The 16,610-nt window shown below is 34.7% G+C and overlaps 1 long non-coding RNA gene across 1 annotated transcript; it reads right to left on the reverse strand.

Moving 5' to 3' along the window:
• Positions 1-935: 935 nt before the first annotated feature.
• On the reverse strand, positions 936-15,895 carry LOC119075826. The gene is made up of 3 exons (XR_005087467.1): positions 15,681-15,895; positions 4,987-4,989; positions 936-948 (listed from the first exon to the last, which is right to left on the reverse strand). It is a non-coding gene; the product is annotated as an uncharacterized LOC119075826 (long non-coding RNA).
• Between the last annotated feature and the right edge of the window lie 715 nt (positions 15,896-16,610).

Genomic DNA, 16,610 nt, shown 5'->3' on the forward strand with positions numbered 1-16,610 from the left:
ATATCAGTCGTTTTAGAAGTTTTAGAACACTGCTTTTAATAACAGTTTATAACAGAAATTCGAAAATTTGACGAAATTCGAAAATTTGACGAAATTCGAAAATTTGACCAAAATCGAAAATTTGACAAAATTCGAAAATTTGACGAAAATCAAAAATTTGACGAAATTCGAAAATTTGACGAAATTCGAAAATTTGACGAATTTCGAAAATTTGACAAAGAAAGTAATTCTCTATATGACACCATTCAAGAAATATCTCCAAGAAATATGCCCCTCTGTTCTACAGCCGAAGAAATTTAGTTTTCGGGTTTTCCAAAGGTATTAATCTTATTTAACCCACACTTTATCCCACAACATTGGAATCCACAAATTTAAATTTAGTTAACTCAGCGGTCGCAATGACGGCGCTACAGTCACGATTTCAAAATGTGATATAGGGTGGATAAACTAAATTTTGGTTTTGGTTACATTTTCTCTTGGTTTTTAATTATTATATTAGGCTTCTAAATTAAGAGTACCTTTATGCAATATAAACCGTTTGAGTTTGAAAAAAGATGTTTTGTATCAGTGAACGATATAGGAAAGCGTTCAGTACGTCTTAACATACAAAAGAACGTAAAATATAATTGTACATTTAGCCACCCTACGTCCGTCATCGCTTCTATTGTCTTCAAAAACATATTGCGTGCTTGTCATGATATGTATCAGACGTTTGTTTATTTATGTGTCTCATCTAAAATGCTGGCCAGCAAAATTTTGATCATTAAATTCAACGGCAAAATTGATCTAAATGTTAAAATAATTGTGAATAATAGTGAAGTTAATGTGGTTTTGTTTTCTCTTCATAAAGGAATTTGCACCAGTTCGATGTAAAGTGCGGAGCACCATTAGAAAAAAAAACTTGTCGCTGAAGAATGATCAAAAAGTTGCTGGACGCAATAGCTTCAACTAATGCTTTGCAGGATATAGAATCAAAATTAGATTTATTTATTTATTTAGCGTATGGTGATTACACACTCAATTACATAAGTCATTATAGCGAAATCGAACAATTAAAACTAAGACATAAATTCACAACCAAATATCACATACGAAAAAAAGGTATCACAGTACGTTAGATTGTCTTCACAGGTTCAACTTTCCGAGCCAGTTCAAAGCTTCCGTGGACAAAGCGATAATCATTTCAATGTCACCGTCGAACTTTAAGATTGGACAGTCGTACAGTATATGGGTCATCGTCTGTCGTTCATATCCACATTGGCAACTGGGGCGAGGGGATACTCGCTTTAGTAGCTTGCAAAAATCCGAAAAATCTCTATGGGAATTTTGAGATTTTTAGGACAAAGATTTTATGAAGTTTTTTTTTTAAATCTTCAAAAGTAAAAATACCTCGAACTGGGGTCGTTGTTGATGTTCCATTTGAAAAGCATGTCATTGCAACGTCCATGTCCCGTTAGAAAATTAGTCATGTCAAAATTAGAGAAACACCAAGAGCCGTCCATTTGAAATCTTCACAATCATCATTTCAACTAAAGGCTTTTTTTTAAACGAAACGCAGATTCGGAACATTCTTTTTCGCCAAATTACAATTTGGCATAGGAAATAAATTCAACTCTTTGTATAAGTGAAGCTCAAGATTGAGCTCAATCATGAAAACAGAATCTGGTCAGGAATAAGATAAGAATATAAATATATGACGAACTTCAAAGTTCCTGATTTATAATCCTGAGATGCCTGCTCATGCAATTATGCGATTTACGATTTCCAAAGAATTTTAATATCAACTTTTAGACAAAATAACAATTTCCAAGTCTGTTTTCTATTTGATTTATTTGATTTCCGACCTCGTTCTAGGGTAATAAAATTTTCTGTGGATTATTTGTAACTTCATGAAAATATTAAGATGGAAAACCTCAGAAACATTCACATAAAAATTATGCTTTCCTAACTAATGTTGAAATAGCCTTTTTGCACTCATTAGGAACTTAGGAAAATAATTACTGGGCAGTCGAGACGGTTTACTTGTAGTCCGAAATTATATTTTGGCTTCGTAGAACACAGATAAACACAAGAGAGAGGAATTATATGATAAGCAGTGCATACTGTCCCGTACAATCTTTTTCTAAATAAAAGTTATAGTCAAATCGACAATATTGTATTTGTCATATTTTGGAGTTTCTTCACACTTTGGCGATTTTTCTTGACAATTCATCATATTTAGTTGATTTGTTAAATCATCAAGAAAAGTCTCAGAAGTGTGAAGAAACGCCATAAAGACAAATTTTCAATTCTCTATGATCCTTGGAGTTTCTTTACTCTTTGGCGATATTTCTTGGTTTTTCTTCACATTATGGCGATTTTTCTTGTTGATTTAACAAATCAACCATAATGATGAATTGCCAAGAAAAATCGATAGAGTGTGAAGAGAAGAAGAGAAAAATCGCCAGAGTGTGAGGAAACGCCAAAGTGTAAAAATACGTTTTTGAAATGTCTCTACATTATCTTTCGTAAAATGATAGTGTCCTCGGGATCTTTCGTTAAAGTATGAATTCCCTGGGATCGAACAAGATGCCGTTACCTGACGTAAAATAAGAGTTTCCTTAGGATCAAACCAGGCAGCATTTCGTAACTTTTATAAAAGGATAGATTCACTAGCTTCGAACAAATAACGCCTTTTAGATAAATTTCGTAAAAGGATAAATTTCCAAGGATTTGTTTAATCACCACGAAGAATCGCCAAAGTGTGAAGAAACGCAACAAAGACAAATTTATCATTCTTTGTTTTTGCCGGCGTTTCTTCATCCCTTGCCAACTTTTTATTTTTGGCGATTCTTCATGGGAATCATGATTAATGACGGCTACGAGCTTTAGCGAAAACGAATGAGATGTTCCGATCCGAATCTGCGAGCGAACTTCCGTTTCGTTAAAAAAAACCTTTAGTTGAAATGATGATGATGAAGATTTCAAATGGACGGCTCTTGGTGTTTCTCTAATTTTGATTCTATATCCTGCAAAGCATTAGTTGAAGCTATTGCGTCCAGCAACTTTTTGATCATTCTTCAGCGACAAGTTTTTTTTCTAATGGTGCTCCGCACTCTACATCGAACTGATGCAAATTCCTTTATGAAGAGAAAACAAAACCACATTAACTTCACTATTATTCACAATTATTTTAACATTTAGATCAATTTTGCCGTTGAATTTAATGATCAAAATTTTGCTGGCCAGCATTTTAGATGAGACACATAAATAAACAAACGTCTGATACATATCATGACAAGCACACAATATGTTTTTGAAGACAATAGAAGCGATGACGGACGTAGGGTGGCTAAATGTACAATTATATTTTACGTTCTTTTGTATGTTGAGACGTACTGAACGCTTTCCTATATCGTTCACTGATACAAAACATCTTTTTTCAAACTCAAACGGTTTATATTGCATAAAGGTACTCTTAATTTAGAAGCCTAATATAATAATTAAAAACCAAGAGAAAATGTAGCTAAAACCAAAATTTAATTAGCCACCCTATATCACATTTTGAAATCGTGACTGCAGCGCCGTCATTGTGACCGTTGTGTTAACTAAATTTAAATTTGTGGATTCCATTGTTGTGGGATAAAGTGTGGGTTAAATAAGATTAATACCTTTGGAAAACCCGAAATCTAAATTTCCTCGACTGTACTCGTAAAACTCTGAGACTTTGCCGAAGAAAGTAACTCTCTATCTCTCATAATCGCAAAAATATTAGTCCTTTCATCCTACGCTCGAGTAGCTCAAAATTTGGTCACTCTAATCGCTCTAGCTCAAACGAATCTGCCCCGATTTTTGAAATTATTTTTTTGTTCGAATACCTTTCATTTGATGGGTCGCACGCCTCTGTAGGTTTCAATACAGCTAAGCTACAGCCGAAAACGCGTTCCCGACCCTCGAAAACCACACTCAGAAACCACTTCGAGGCCAATAAAACAAAATTCTGGTTTTTCCTGGGGTTTTGGCGTATCACATATCCTTTTTTATGCCCACCCTGAGACTCCTGCAAAATTTCATGGAGATTGGCTGACTGGTTTCCGAGATCGACCGTCGATAGATAGATAGATAGAAACATACAGAGTAAGTTGAAAGATTTTGATTGTTTGGGAAATGTCAATTTGGTGTATTTTGTATGAAAAGTGACCAATTTCAAAACGATGTATCTCCGGCAATTTTAAAACTACATAGTCGAGTGATAGCTCGTTTTGCTCGTATTTGAAGCGAGAATATAATAGATTATGTTTTGTGGTGATATAAACCAAAGGGTAGAAACAGAAATGTTCGGCTATATAGTTGCCGCGTCTCAAAAAATTTTCTTCGTTCTTTTTTTGGAAGTTAGACTCCGCTATCGCTCCGGACATGATATTTAGGCATGATTGAATCATTCTTTAAATGAGTTGGTATCGTCGGCATTCAATGGTCGATATCTTCTAGCTACGGCCCTGCTTTTTCAGCCAATGTAGTCGGTATTAAGAAGGAAGCAAAAATATAACAATATAATCATAAATCGACCCCCACCCGATTATATAACTAAAGAACTTAATTGTCATTTTATTTAACGATCATCGATCCAATCCATTGCACCAAAATATTTACGTTCGTCTGTTTCAGCGGAATATGTTCAGCAAACATTCAGCTAATTACTTGAATGAAATGTTCTTCAAAGTTTCGATAATTTTCGCTGTACATAAACACAAATTAAATTTTATATTGTAATTCTATTTGAGTATACATTGCATAAATACATAAATGTAACAGCATTGTATATGAGAGTATACACAAAGTATAAGTACGCCGTAAATGTTATGACAGAAACTCAAACGTTCTCAAAGTCTTATATCAATAATTAATGAGTGGCAACTCTTTCAGTTAAATAATACTAGAGTGGTCCAAAATTGTACATTCGACAAGTAAATGATCGTATAGTCTGGGTCGCAGACCAACGGACACAGTCTGCTAATGGAAAGCGTCCATAGGTCCAGACTATATCGAAAGAGGCTCTCAGAGGTCGTTGAAGTTAAACATTTACCAAATTTGAAATGGACCTGAGACTAACTGGAGTTTTAATATGGACACAAAAATGCATATGATTTAAGGTTAACCAGTCAAAATATACGACCTTATCCATTATTCGATGAATCAATAAGATGATATTTATGGCACCTGGGACGGCGCTTCATTATTGAATCCAACACAAAAATCGATATGATTAACTGTTAACCAAACCAAATATCAAGACCAGATCCATTACTAGATGAAGATACAGGTCGAAATCAGAGATATGACAATTATGGCGCCTGGAACGGTTCTTTGTCATTGATTACGCGACATAAAATTTCACATGATTAGCAGTTAACCACTCAAGACATCAAGACCAGATCCATTAACTAGATCAAGACAAAGGTCTTAATTAGATGTATACGACACAAAAATCGATATAATTAACGGTTAACCGCTCAATATATCAAGACCAGATCCATTATTAGTAAGATAAAGGTCTAAATCAGAGAGATGATATTTATTGCACCTGGGACGACGCTTCGTCATTTAAACCAACACAAAAGTCGATTTAATTAACCGTTAACTGCTCAAAATATCAAGACCAGATACATTACTATCTGAAGGCAAATGTCTTAATTAGAAAGATGGTAATTATTCCATCTGGGACGGCGTTTCGTCGTTGAATATGACACAAAAACCGAAATGATTAACAGTTAACCACTAAAGATATCAATACTACATCCATTACTTGATGAACATAAAGGTCTTAATCAGAGAGATGACAATTATTGCTCCTGGGACGATACTTCGTTCTTGAACATAGCACAAAATTGAATATGATTAACGGATAATCACACAAAATATCACGACCAGATCCATTACTCGATGAAGACAAATGTCTGAATTAGATAGATGGTAATTATGGCACTTGGGACGTCGTTGAATAAGACACAAAAATCGATATGATTAACAGTTAACAAATCAAAATATCAAGACCTTATCCATTACTACATGAAGACCAAGGTCTTAATAAGATATATGATAAAAATGGCGCCTGGGACAACGTTTCGTCATTCAATAACATTTTGTCGATATGATTAACTGCTAACCACTCGAGATATCAATACATCATCCATTACTAGATGAAGATAAAAGCAGAAAAATGTTAAGTTGGTGAGATAGAAGTAACATGTGATGGCACCTATGGGAGAGAATGCGATAAGTATGAGAGAGAATTTCTTACAAAATTGGTTAAATTCTCTCTAATAGGTGCCACCTGTCATTCAAATTTTCCTTCTAAGCCACATACATATCAACTTAGCATTTCTCTGCATAAAAGTCTAAATCAGCGACATTGTCATTGTAGGGTCCCAGGCGCCACAATTATCATCTATCTGGTCTAATTGGATCTTCGATCCATGAACACGTTTCACAACGAAGTCATTTAGAACCGTTTCATTTCCCGGATTTCCCCACAGTTTTCGTCAGGTTAGTTCCTTGGCCCACCCTATATAAGCATAGCCTGTGTGGATATGTAAATGAAAAAGTTTGTGTATTTTTAGAGTAGGTCTTGTCGAATGTCGAACGAAAATTAGTGCCAAAGTTAATTTTGTTTATCAAGTTTTTATTGGGATGTGTGTTGAGTGTGAGTCTGTGTGTGTCTTCGTATGTTGTTTATTTATCGCATTTCCTATATGAACAAGCGTCAATGCATTGTATTTTTGAAGTTTTCCGACAAAGTTACGAACATCTCTTTATTGAACGATACAAACGGCATTGGAATCATCATCAAAACATCAAACTTCGAACCGTTTTCACAGTTTTGTATGAAAAATAATGGCTTTTTTGAAGTTAATTTAATTTTACTATACAAGACGGTGTATTTATAAGTGAGTAGGATGGTACAGTATATAATGTAACAGTAAATAAGTTAAACCAGCTGCTTTGGATGGCTGCCAAAAATTTGAAATACAACATTGGAGACATCGAACTCACCGAACGAAACCGTGAAAATGTTGTAGCTCTCCGAAAAATGTTTCCATTCAGGCGTTTGTTTAATTCCACCAGCCGCCCGATTCAATCACGTCACCTTATACCACATATAATAATTGGCAATGTTATATGGAATGTGTATTTATATATGCTATCATTATCGCCATAATGTAAACCATTTCCATTAAAAACACCGAACACACTTAGAACAGTAGTAAATTCTGGGCAAATAACACAATTTTAAAACGAATTTTCTATTACAAAGTTTTGAAATTTATACGAGTTCAGAGAGTTATAGAGATGGAATTGATATGTAAGTGGTTTGAGTGAGAGCTGCAACCCCCGAATCAATTGACGTGTCTAGACAGTGAAGACTTTAATATAAAACGTATATGTGATCCATAATATGCGCTCCGTTCATAATCTTTATATAGATTATAGTCAAAAATAGAATTCAAAATTGAATAACACCTTGGAAGTGAATTCTAAAATATTGAATATTGAATGCCCTCAATAGTCCGGATATTTATGCAATTTTGTTGGATTTATTTTACTTTACTTAAATTCTGTTAAATGGAACCGAATCGTCAAACATGAGTCTACTACTTCCTTTGTTAAAATTATCGCCTACATGTTCGATACATTGGATCGAGGTGGAAATTACTATTTTGTGATGAAAATAGTTAATCAGTTAAGAGCAATGGACCCTTTGCAAGTTTGTAGCCCACATTAAGGCGATTTTTTTCTAGTTTTTTGATGATTTCTCTGAACCAAAATCTTTTTTTTAAGTAAAACTATTGGACCACGCAAAGATGTGTTATACAATTAAAAGGATTTTTTTTGTCGGTGATAACTTATCCCACTTGAAGAGACCTGTACAGATTACATAACTTTACAAAATCTACACAGGTTTCTCCCCGTGTGTTAAGTTATCACCAGCAAACCATTGTTTCCTTTAAAAGTAACACATTTTTGCATGCTTTAATGGTTCTACTTCTTTAAACCAAGATTTTAGTTCGGAGAAATCATCAAAAAACGAATATTTTTCCGCCAAAAAGGGTCAATTGCTCTTAAGTTTTGTCGCTCAGTTAGTCCTCTGAAAGTTAACTGTGAGGTTCACGACCGATTTTGATCTAGAAGAGCTGTAACTGTTCTCATCAAAAGTTGTCTATACCATCTGTCAAAGTGACGTTTTAAATGTCAAACGAAAACAGCTATTCAAATTAGTCATAAAAACCGTTAATTTTTCTGATTTCTATTAGTGGAAAGAAATCTCCGATTTGGTGATAATTTCGCAAATTTATTTTTGTTTGACATTTCACATGTCAGATGACAGATGGAATAGACCTACTGCTGATCACAGAAGTTACAACTATATTGTCAGTGAAAGGGCAATGGCCACTTTTTGCAAATTTGTAGCCTACATTTAGGCGGAAAAATGATTGTTTTTTGATGGTTTTCCTAAACCAAACGCTTTTTTTTTGAAAGAGTAAATCCATTTGAACACTCAGAAACACTTTTAAACGAAAAATTGGTTTGTTGGTGATAACTGGTCCAACCTGTAGAATCCTTTGTATATTGTGTAGATATACGTAGTCTGCACACATTTCTCCAAGTAGGACCAGTTATCACACACAAACCAATTTTTCCGTTAAAAGTAACACATTGAAATTAATTGCGGCTTGCCAATTCTAGATTTTTAGAAATTTATTTGGAGGCATTCCTCGATTATTTAAGTAAAGTCCATGTTGCCGAAAGTTGACAAGCCGCAATGTGAATGTGTTAGTGGTGCTACTTCTTAAAAACAAGATTTTAGTGAAAAATCATGAAAAAAAACGAATATTTTTCCGCCTAAATGTAGGCTAAACATATGCAAAAGATACATTGCACTTAAATGAAACCGAATCGTCATACAAACACTAAGTCTACTACTTCCTTTGTTAAAATTATCGCCTAGATGTTCGATGCATTGGATGCTGAGATGGTAATTCATTACTTGAGGCAAACATCCGAGTCGGAGGCAAGGTAAACAACTATTCTTGTCGAAAAAGCAGTTTAGTTATATCTAAGCAAGTTATCAAAAAGCACACGAATAAGCTTATCAGAAGCTGTATCAGAATTAATGAATAACGTAGGAACAGCCAATGTATTGTGGTTGTAATTCATGAAGCTGTATCAGAATTAATGAATTACGTAGGAACGGAACAGCCAATGTATTCTGGTTGTAATTCATGTAAAAATGAACCGTTAATATTCGTCACGTAATGGATCATTTTTGCAGCAAACAAACTGCTGTGTATTGGTCAACTTTCGCTTGATACAGACAATAAAATCTGTTACTTCATAAGATTTAACATTGAACTTACTATCATGAGATAACACCTTTTCATGTATTTAACTCATAAGTCGTCGAAGTTCTAAGGAAACAATCTATCGTCGGTTCTGCCAGTAAAAAAACATTTTATTTTGGACATGTTATTGTCGACTATTTTTTAGAAGAAAAAAATGGAAATCCTGCGGGACAACACTTCAGCATCTGGACTGTTACGTTCATGATAAAGAAAATATTGATTTTGGTTTTTAAACAGAAAAAAGACAAATGTTCAAGAAAAAAAGCGTCGACCGTGCTTTCTCACGAAACTTATGTATACAAATTGAAGGGTTTAATTTTGATATTATGTACGTTATATTTGACCGAACCATCAAGCAACAGATGTAAGTGAAGTTTTGTTTCAATTTGAAATTCGTTTCCCATTCCAATAGATTTCGTTTTTATTGTAAATATTTAACTTCCTTTTCATTTTCCACACAATTTTTTGGATGGAAAAAAGTTCATTTTGGATTTTTAAAGAAAACTTTTCTGTCGAGAGATTTTCTTTCAAAGTATATGTCGTTGAATGAAAGTAACTTTTATTTTATTTTTTTGTTGTACGACAATATGACATTTTAGCCTTTTTCTTTTCTATTTCCGAGCGTTAGGTAAGATGTTGCCATTTTCAGCTGACATATTGATTTTTCTGTGAATAGCAGCCATCATTTATTTTGGTCTATTGACATAACGTCACAACAACGATTAATTTGTAATGCTACTCTCAGAACCACAAATTTAAAGTTACGTTACACCAGTAACGTTATTTGTAACTTTATGTAAAAATGACCCGAAAATGACGGTACCAGCATACTGAACGATTTTTAGAAATAGAGTTCAAAGGTGATGGGAACGTGCTTGATGCTTTAGGATTCGTTCCGTCATGAGTAATCTGCTCTCATGGTGGTTCCTAGATTTTAAGATTCGAAGCGATTTCAATAGCATTTCTCAACTTCTTTCGTTTTTTTTTTGATGTTTTCTGATTAGTTCCGACATGAGTAATCTGTTCCCATGGTGGTTCCTATATTTTGGGATTCAAGGTGATTTCTCTGGCATTTCTCAACTTCTTTCGGGTTTTTCGATGTTTTCTGATTAGTTCCGTCAGGAGCAACTTGTTCCCATGGTGGTTCCTACATTTTGGGATTCGAGGTTATTTCTCTGGCATTTCTCAACTTGAATCAGGGTTTTGCATATTTTCGAATTTGTTTTGATCTGAGTAACCTGTTCCCATGGTGGTTCCTACATTTTGGGATTCGAGGTGATTTCTCTGGTATTTCTCAACTTCTTTCGGGATTTTCGATGCTTTCGGATTGGTTCCGACATGAGAAACCTGTTTCCTTGGTGGTTCCTAGATTTTAGGACCTTAGGTGATGTCTCCGGTTTGTCATCTAAAACTAGTGATATAAGAACAAAAAACTCTAAAGACAAAAAAGTGGCGCAACCCTTGTGTTTCAACTTCTAAAATACCGCAAGGACTGCGTCAATTTTTTCTCTTTAAAGGTTTTTGTTGGGATAGTGCTTGCGAAGAAGTCTACATTGTAATTTGAACTTGGAATTAAAATTTTTATTAAAAAGTCAAATTTGAAAAGTTTTTCTTCAACAAAAACCGAATCACTTTTTCATCGGTGATGGGTGTATTTATACATACATATGTGTATCCAAGCGGAAAATGTTTAAATAAAACAAATTCAGAAAGAACCTTCTCTCCTCTCTCTCGAAAAGAACACACAAACTATTTGAAAAGTTTTTAAATTGAACTACGATCTCGGGCACATCTTTCAAGAAGAGTCAATAAGTTTAGTCGCTTTTGTTCGTGTTTTTTTCCCATTCAAAGCCATTTTCTTTTGTAATTCGGAGGAAAAATCAAAACCAGCATAAGTAATTAAACGGGAGAAGAAGAAAGAAAGAAATAAAAAGTCGGTGTGCGGAATTGTTCATCTAGAAAAAATGAGTTTTTAAACCCTCCCATCAAAAAATCATTAGCCTATAGATACACACATAATCAAATGAAGCTTTCTGGCAGAAATATTTTTTTTTCTGTTTTCTGTATTTGACATTTGATTGATTGATTGATTTGTGCACTTGGTGATGAAAAATTTCAAATGGATTTCTTGTGCTTACATCTGTGGCTTGTGGCATAATATTGAATATTTTTGTCAATAAAAGAGCTCTCCGTATATATATATGAATCAGACGAAAGAAATTGACAGAATTTGAATACTCCAGCCAATGGAGCATAATTCAAAAGAAGAGAAAAATCAAAAGAAATCATTGTAACAAGTTCTTTGAATGTCTGATAAGCCATAAAACTTTAATCGTCAGTGTTCAATGACTCATGATAGTTTTTCATTTGGAAGAATTTTGCTCTGTTTTATATCTGTCTGAAGTTTACATCGAATGATTTGAATGTGAAATTACTCTGCAAGGCGAATGATGATTGTTCATTCAATTATTTAACGTTTCATCAGCAACTATCAAGAGCAACGACAAACATAAGCGATACCGTACGGTCTTTCTCGTAAAATTAATGTTAAAGCAAATGAAGTAAAAGATTATCGAAATGGTTTCTACCACTGTTTCGACTGAGAGACGACAGTGCAATGCAATTTCATAATTCCTCAAAAGTTTTAAAGAATGATTTTTGCCAATATCTCAGCGAGCCATGCCAACAGTGGCAAGGAAACAACTAACCAAGTGGCTGGTCATATCCTGTAGCATGTACAAGTCTAGCGAACCATAAGCAAAATGAAAATTGAAAGTAAACTTCACATGCGAGACATGTGAAATAGCTATAACAAGGCTGGTAAATACCAACAAAAACACGTGCAAGAACGAACGAAGAACGAAAGTTCGAACCAACAATGTAGAAATATTTCGGTGTTAGAACCAAACACTCACACTCACATGTACTTGTGTGAGCGTTCGTGCGGGACCGACGAGTCAATTTGAATACAGATTGTTATTGTAACGGATAGAGGGACTAATTCGAAGCTAATTCGTGTTAAAATGTCTTCCCTCGACAACCTGACCACGTAGCCACAGCCAGATAAAGTCGAAGTTTCGACATTTTTAATTCGTGATATGTCCAAGATGAAGAGAGTTTGAAACTCTTTGAATGGCGGTATACGTGAGTTTCTAATTTCTAATTTTACTAACATTTCGGATTCAACTAAACTTTGCACTTAAATCAAAAATGGATAGTTCGCAGCGATGTGCACATATTTGTATTCGCCAGCAAACTCTCTTTATGAAATACTTAAAAACCCATTCACCCATAAATTTTCATCGATAAAGAGTAATAGTTAGACACACTTAAAACTCTCGCTCTCCTCGACAATAGGCAAGTTTTGTGAGAAAATTCAACTGAAACTTTATCGTCGTCAGTTTTATGGTGGTGTTAGGGTGGTGTTTGCATGTAAGAAAAACTAAATTGAAAGAATTTTCATTTCGGTGTATGGTAAGATAATTATTTACAAATTTCAGCACCAGTAATTTTCGTAAGAGTTCGTACTTAAAAGTTACAAAACTTTGGCTGGGTATGAATGCAAAAATTGTACTAGAACTAAATAATTGAAACTGCAATAAATCGCAAAGTTTTCTAATTTTAATTTTCATCGAAATGATTTTGTTTTCCGATTTTACATTCAACCAATATGCATCTGTGTCTCTGTCTTATACCTATTTTTAATGCAGTTTACCATCGCTATTATCCATTTTTCGTATGAGAATATATGGTAAAATGCAAATGGCTTATCTCTGCCGAGAGTTAACGAATTATGGTTCAAATCAACCGTAGGAGTTACAGTGTCATGAACTGGGAGAAGAAAGTTTCGAAGAACATCACCTGCGGCTAACAACATCTTGTAGAAATAATTGTCAGAGGGTGAGTCATATTGTTCTTGCAAAAAGTTGAGTATGGGAAAGAATAAAAAGAGGAAACAAGCTATCCACTTAAGCCGCAAATGTGCCTATTACCAATATTTCAGAGATATTATACAATTGTCAATTGAAAATCTTATGATTGATCTATTAGAACATAGGTGGCGCTAGTAATTGACATGATTTTTAATGATTTCTCTCAAATTATTTTTTTTAAAGTAAACCCATCTAGAGGCATCGGTATTTAGCTAAAATTGTAGCCTACGTTTGTATGCCTCGTACTTCATTTTTGTTATCATCATCCCTGGTCGGAATTGCGGTCGTACATTTTTCAAAAAGGATGCTGATGGAAAGATATCATTAAAAGTAGACTAAAATCCAGTATTTAAAAATCGCCCTAATGTATGCTTTTCAGCAAAGGACCGATGCGTCTAGCACGCAATTCGTATAAATTTACGCAATCTGCACAGGTTTCTCCGAGTGGGTTAAGTTATCACCCACTAACCAATTTTTCCTTTAAAAGTAGCCAATTTTTCGTGCTGCTTTACTGTGTTTTACTTTTTCAAAAAAAGATTGTCAGAGAAATCATCAAAAAACGAATTTTTTCCGCCTAAATATAGGCTACAAATTTGCAAACGGTTCATTGCTGAAAATTTCACCGTTTTTTTTTTGATGACTTCAATTTTTAAATTTGCAAATTTGTCGCAAAAGTCGAAATTATTCAGTTGCTCTCATTTACGATAAACTAAATTTCCAAAATGTAATTAAGTTTGTCTGGAGTTATTTCGAAAACAACTTACACACAAAGTTGAATAAAACTTTTCCCTCAGTCATCAAACTGATGCTTAAATGAGATTAAGGTTGTGCAACCACATAAAGAGAATATGAACTGTGAAATAGTGTGCATACGCAAAATGATTTTATTTAAATACAAATTCTTCTCTCTTCACTGGAACATTTATGTGATGATTGAATTTGAATACGGTGACGTGGTAAACGTTTTATCCGAACGTTTGCCGTTTTCGTTTCACTGTCAGTTGTATACTCATCGAATGTGATAAATGTTTAGGTCTTTATGTAGAGATGGACGTGCGTGGGCGTAAAGAGACTAGACTCAGTAAATGTTCCTGATTAAATGAAAAGCAAAAGGACTTCGACAGCTTGCTCTATTAGTGTCTCAGTACTCAGTCCCACATTAAGGGTGGATCAGGTCCCTTGATTAATGAACTTATCAAAAGACGTTGAAACATTCTTTTATTTAAATTTAAAAGGTTAGGATATACAGTGCCACCTTTTCCGTATGGGAACTTTGGGCAAGCACCCGTGGCGCCCGAAGAAAAACTGAAGCGCCCAAAATTACAAGAATTTTTTTTTTTTTTTAAAGTGCCCATGGCACCGTAAAGGTAAAAAGCGGCACTGAGCAAACAGTGTGATCACCTTCAGAAAACACAATTTTAGATTTGTCAGAGAGCCGAAGTTTTAAAAGTCGTCAATGTCACAAGTGAACAATATTTTGGCGCAAAATTTGAATTCCCAAAAGTAGCCTGGAAACACATTATTGACTAGGAACATCGATGACTTGTAAAACTCTGAAGAATGTCAAATATGTTCAGAACTAAAAAAAAACACAGGAAGTGGGTAAACATCCCGAATGACCAAGAGGTGGGGCGTAGTTAAACTAGTATGTGAGTAAGTTTGGAATGAGAATGCCCGTTGCAGTAATGATCAATCGGGATATTGCATTCTTCGTCGGTTGGAACAAAGTTTTGGTAAAAAAGGTTCAGAATTTCTGTTGTTTTCGGTCATCACATATTCAGGGCACTTTCCGAAAAAAAAAACTCCCTGAACAGTGGATAGATTAAGATTTTGTTCATTTGTAGATTGATTCGTCAATGATGGAAACAAAAATTTCGAAACTCGGTTCAGCACTAACCTATCGTCCAATCTAGAAAATAGGCAAACATCCATTAGGAAAAACTCAGCTACTAGCTTGACAAAAAATTCAGAGAAATGATAAGTTTGCGTTCAACGTTCAACTTATGGTCAAATCGTCAATGTAAAAATCTTAAGAGCAATTTATCATTTGCAAATTTGTAGCCTACCAAAATCCTTTCTTGAAATAAGATTTTGGTTCAGAAAAATCATCAAAAAAACGAATAATTTCCCGCCTGAATGTAGGCTACTAAATTTGCAAATGGTCCATTTTCTCTTAACGTAACTTCCGAACCCCGAACCCAGCCTCGAAGCTATTTGCATCCCTCAGGAAAGTTAGACATTATGCACAAAAACTTATCATATTTTGGTCAGTGTGGGTTTCACAAATCGGCTTCATACAAAATTAAAAGTTATATGTCCGCTAAGGCCATTTCCTTTAGAGAAAATGAGAAAAATGGCCTTAGCGGACATACACTGAGAAAAAAGATTACGTCGGACACGTATAAAGTGTGGTAAGGAATTTATACGCCAGACACGTATGCGTGCTAACGTACGACACGTATTGTTATACATACGTCTTGTATAAAATACGAGTGGCATGTTTCTTACCTTAGTCATTGTATATTATACAGTGACTATGTATGGAAATACGTGTCGTGTGTAAGTACGCATACGTGACTATGGTGTATAACTACCTTACCACACTTTATACGTGTCAGACGTAATCTTTTTTCTCAGTGTATAACTTTTAATTTTGTATGAAGCCGATCGCTGAAACCTTCAAAAAGTTAATCCTCTAGTTGATATCTAATGGATTGCCGAAGATACTACAGCTCTAAGACATCATCTACACCTCAAGCCGAGGCTTTCACCGACTTAAAAAAAAAGGGTCGGCTCTCACGACTGATTTGGGTTACGTCATACGAGTAACTCACCAAACACACTGCATCTACTCAAATTATGAAACTTTGAGTGAACTTTAGGACGCTACCAATACGACGCAATCGCTAGAAAAATTCCATGTGTCTGCTACGGGAATCGAACCCGGATCATTTTGGTGGCAGGCTAGTACGTAACCACTCAGCCATCCTGTTCGTAAGTGCACGTAATGAACGTAAGACGTATTTTCTGCCGTACGACCCTTGACTTAATACTCAAAGGAATAATTCGTCTAAGATACTAATTCAAATGTTTGTTGACTTTCCCTGTACGCTCCGCTTGACCAGACAACGTTACACGTTTTACTATATTGATGCAACATGAAGAAATGTTCCAAAGTGAAAAATGTTTAGTTTGCTCGAGTCACATCAAATAAACACTCATCCCTAATGATATCAAATTAATAAGTATCATCAATCTTGTTACATTCAAGCTAAAAACCATGATAAATTACAGCTTT

Source organism: Bradysia coprophila, unplaced genomic scaffold (assembly GCF_014529535.1).
Source record: "Bradysia coprophila strain Holo2 unplaced genomic scaffold, BU_Bcop_v1 contig_232, whole genome shotgun sequence".
Lineage (NCBI taxonomy): Eukaryota > Metazoa > Arthropoda > Insecta > Diptera > Sciaridae > Bradysia > Bradysia coprophila.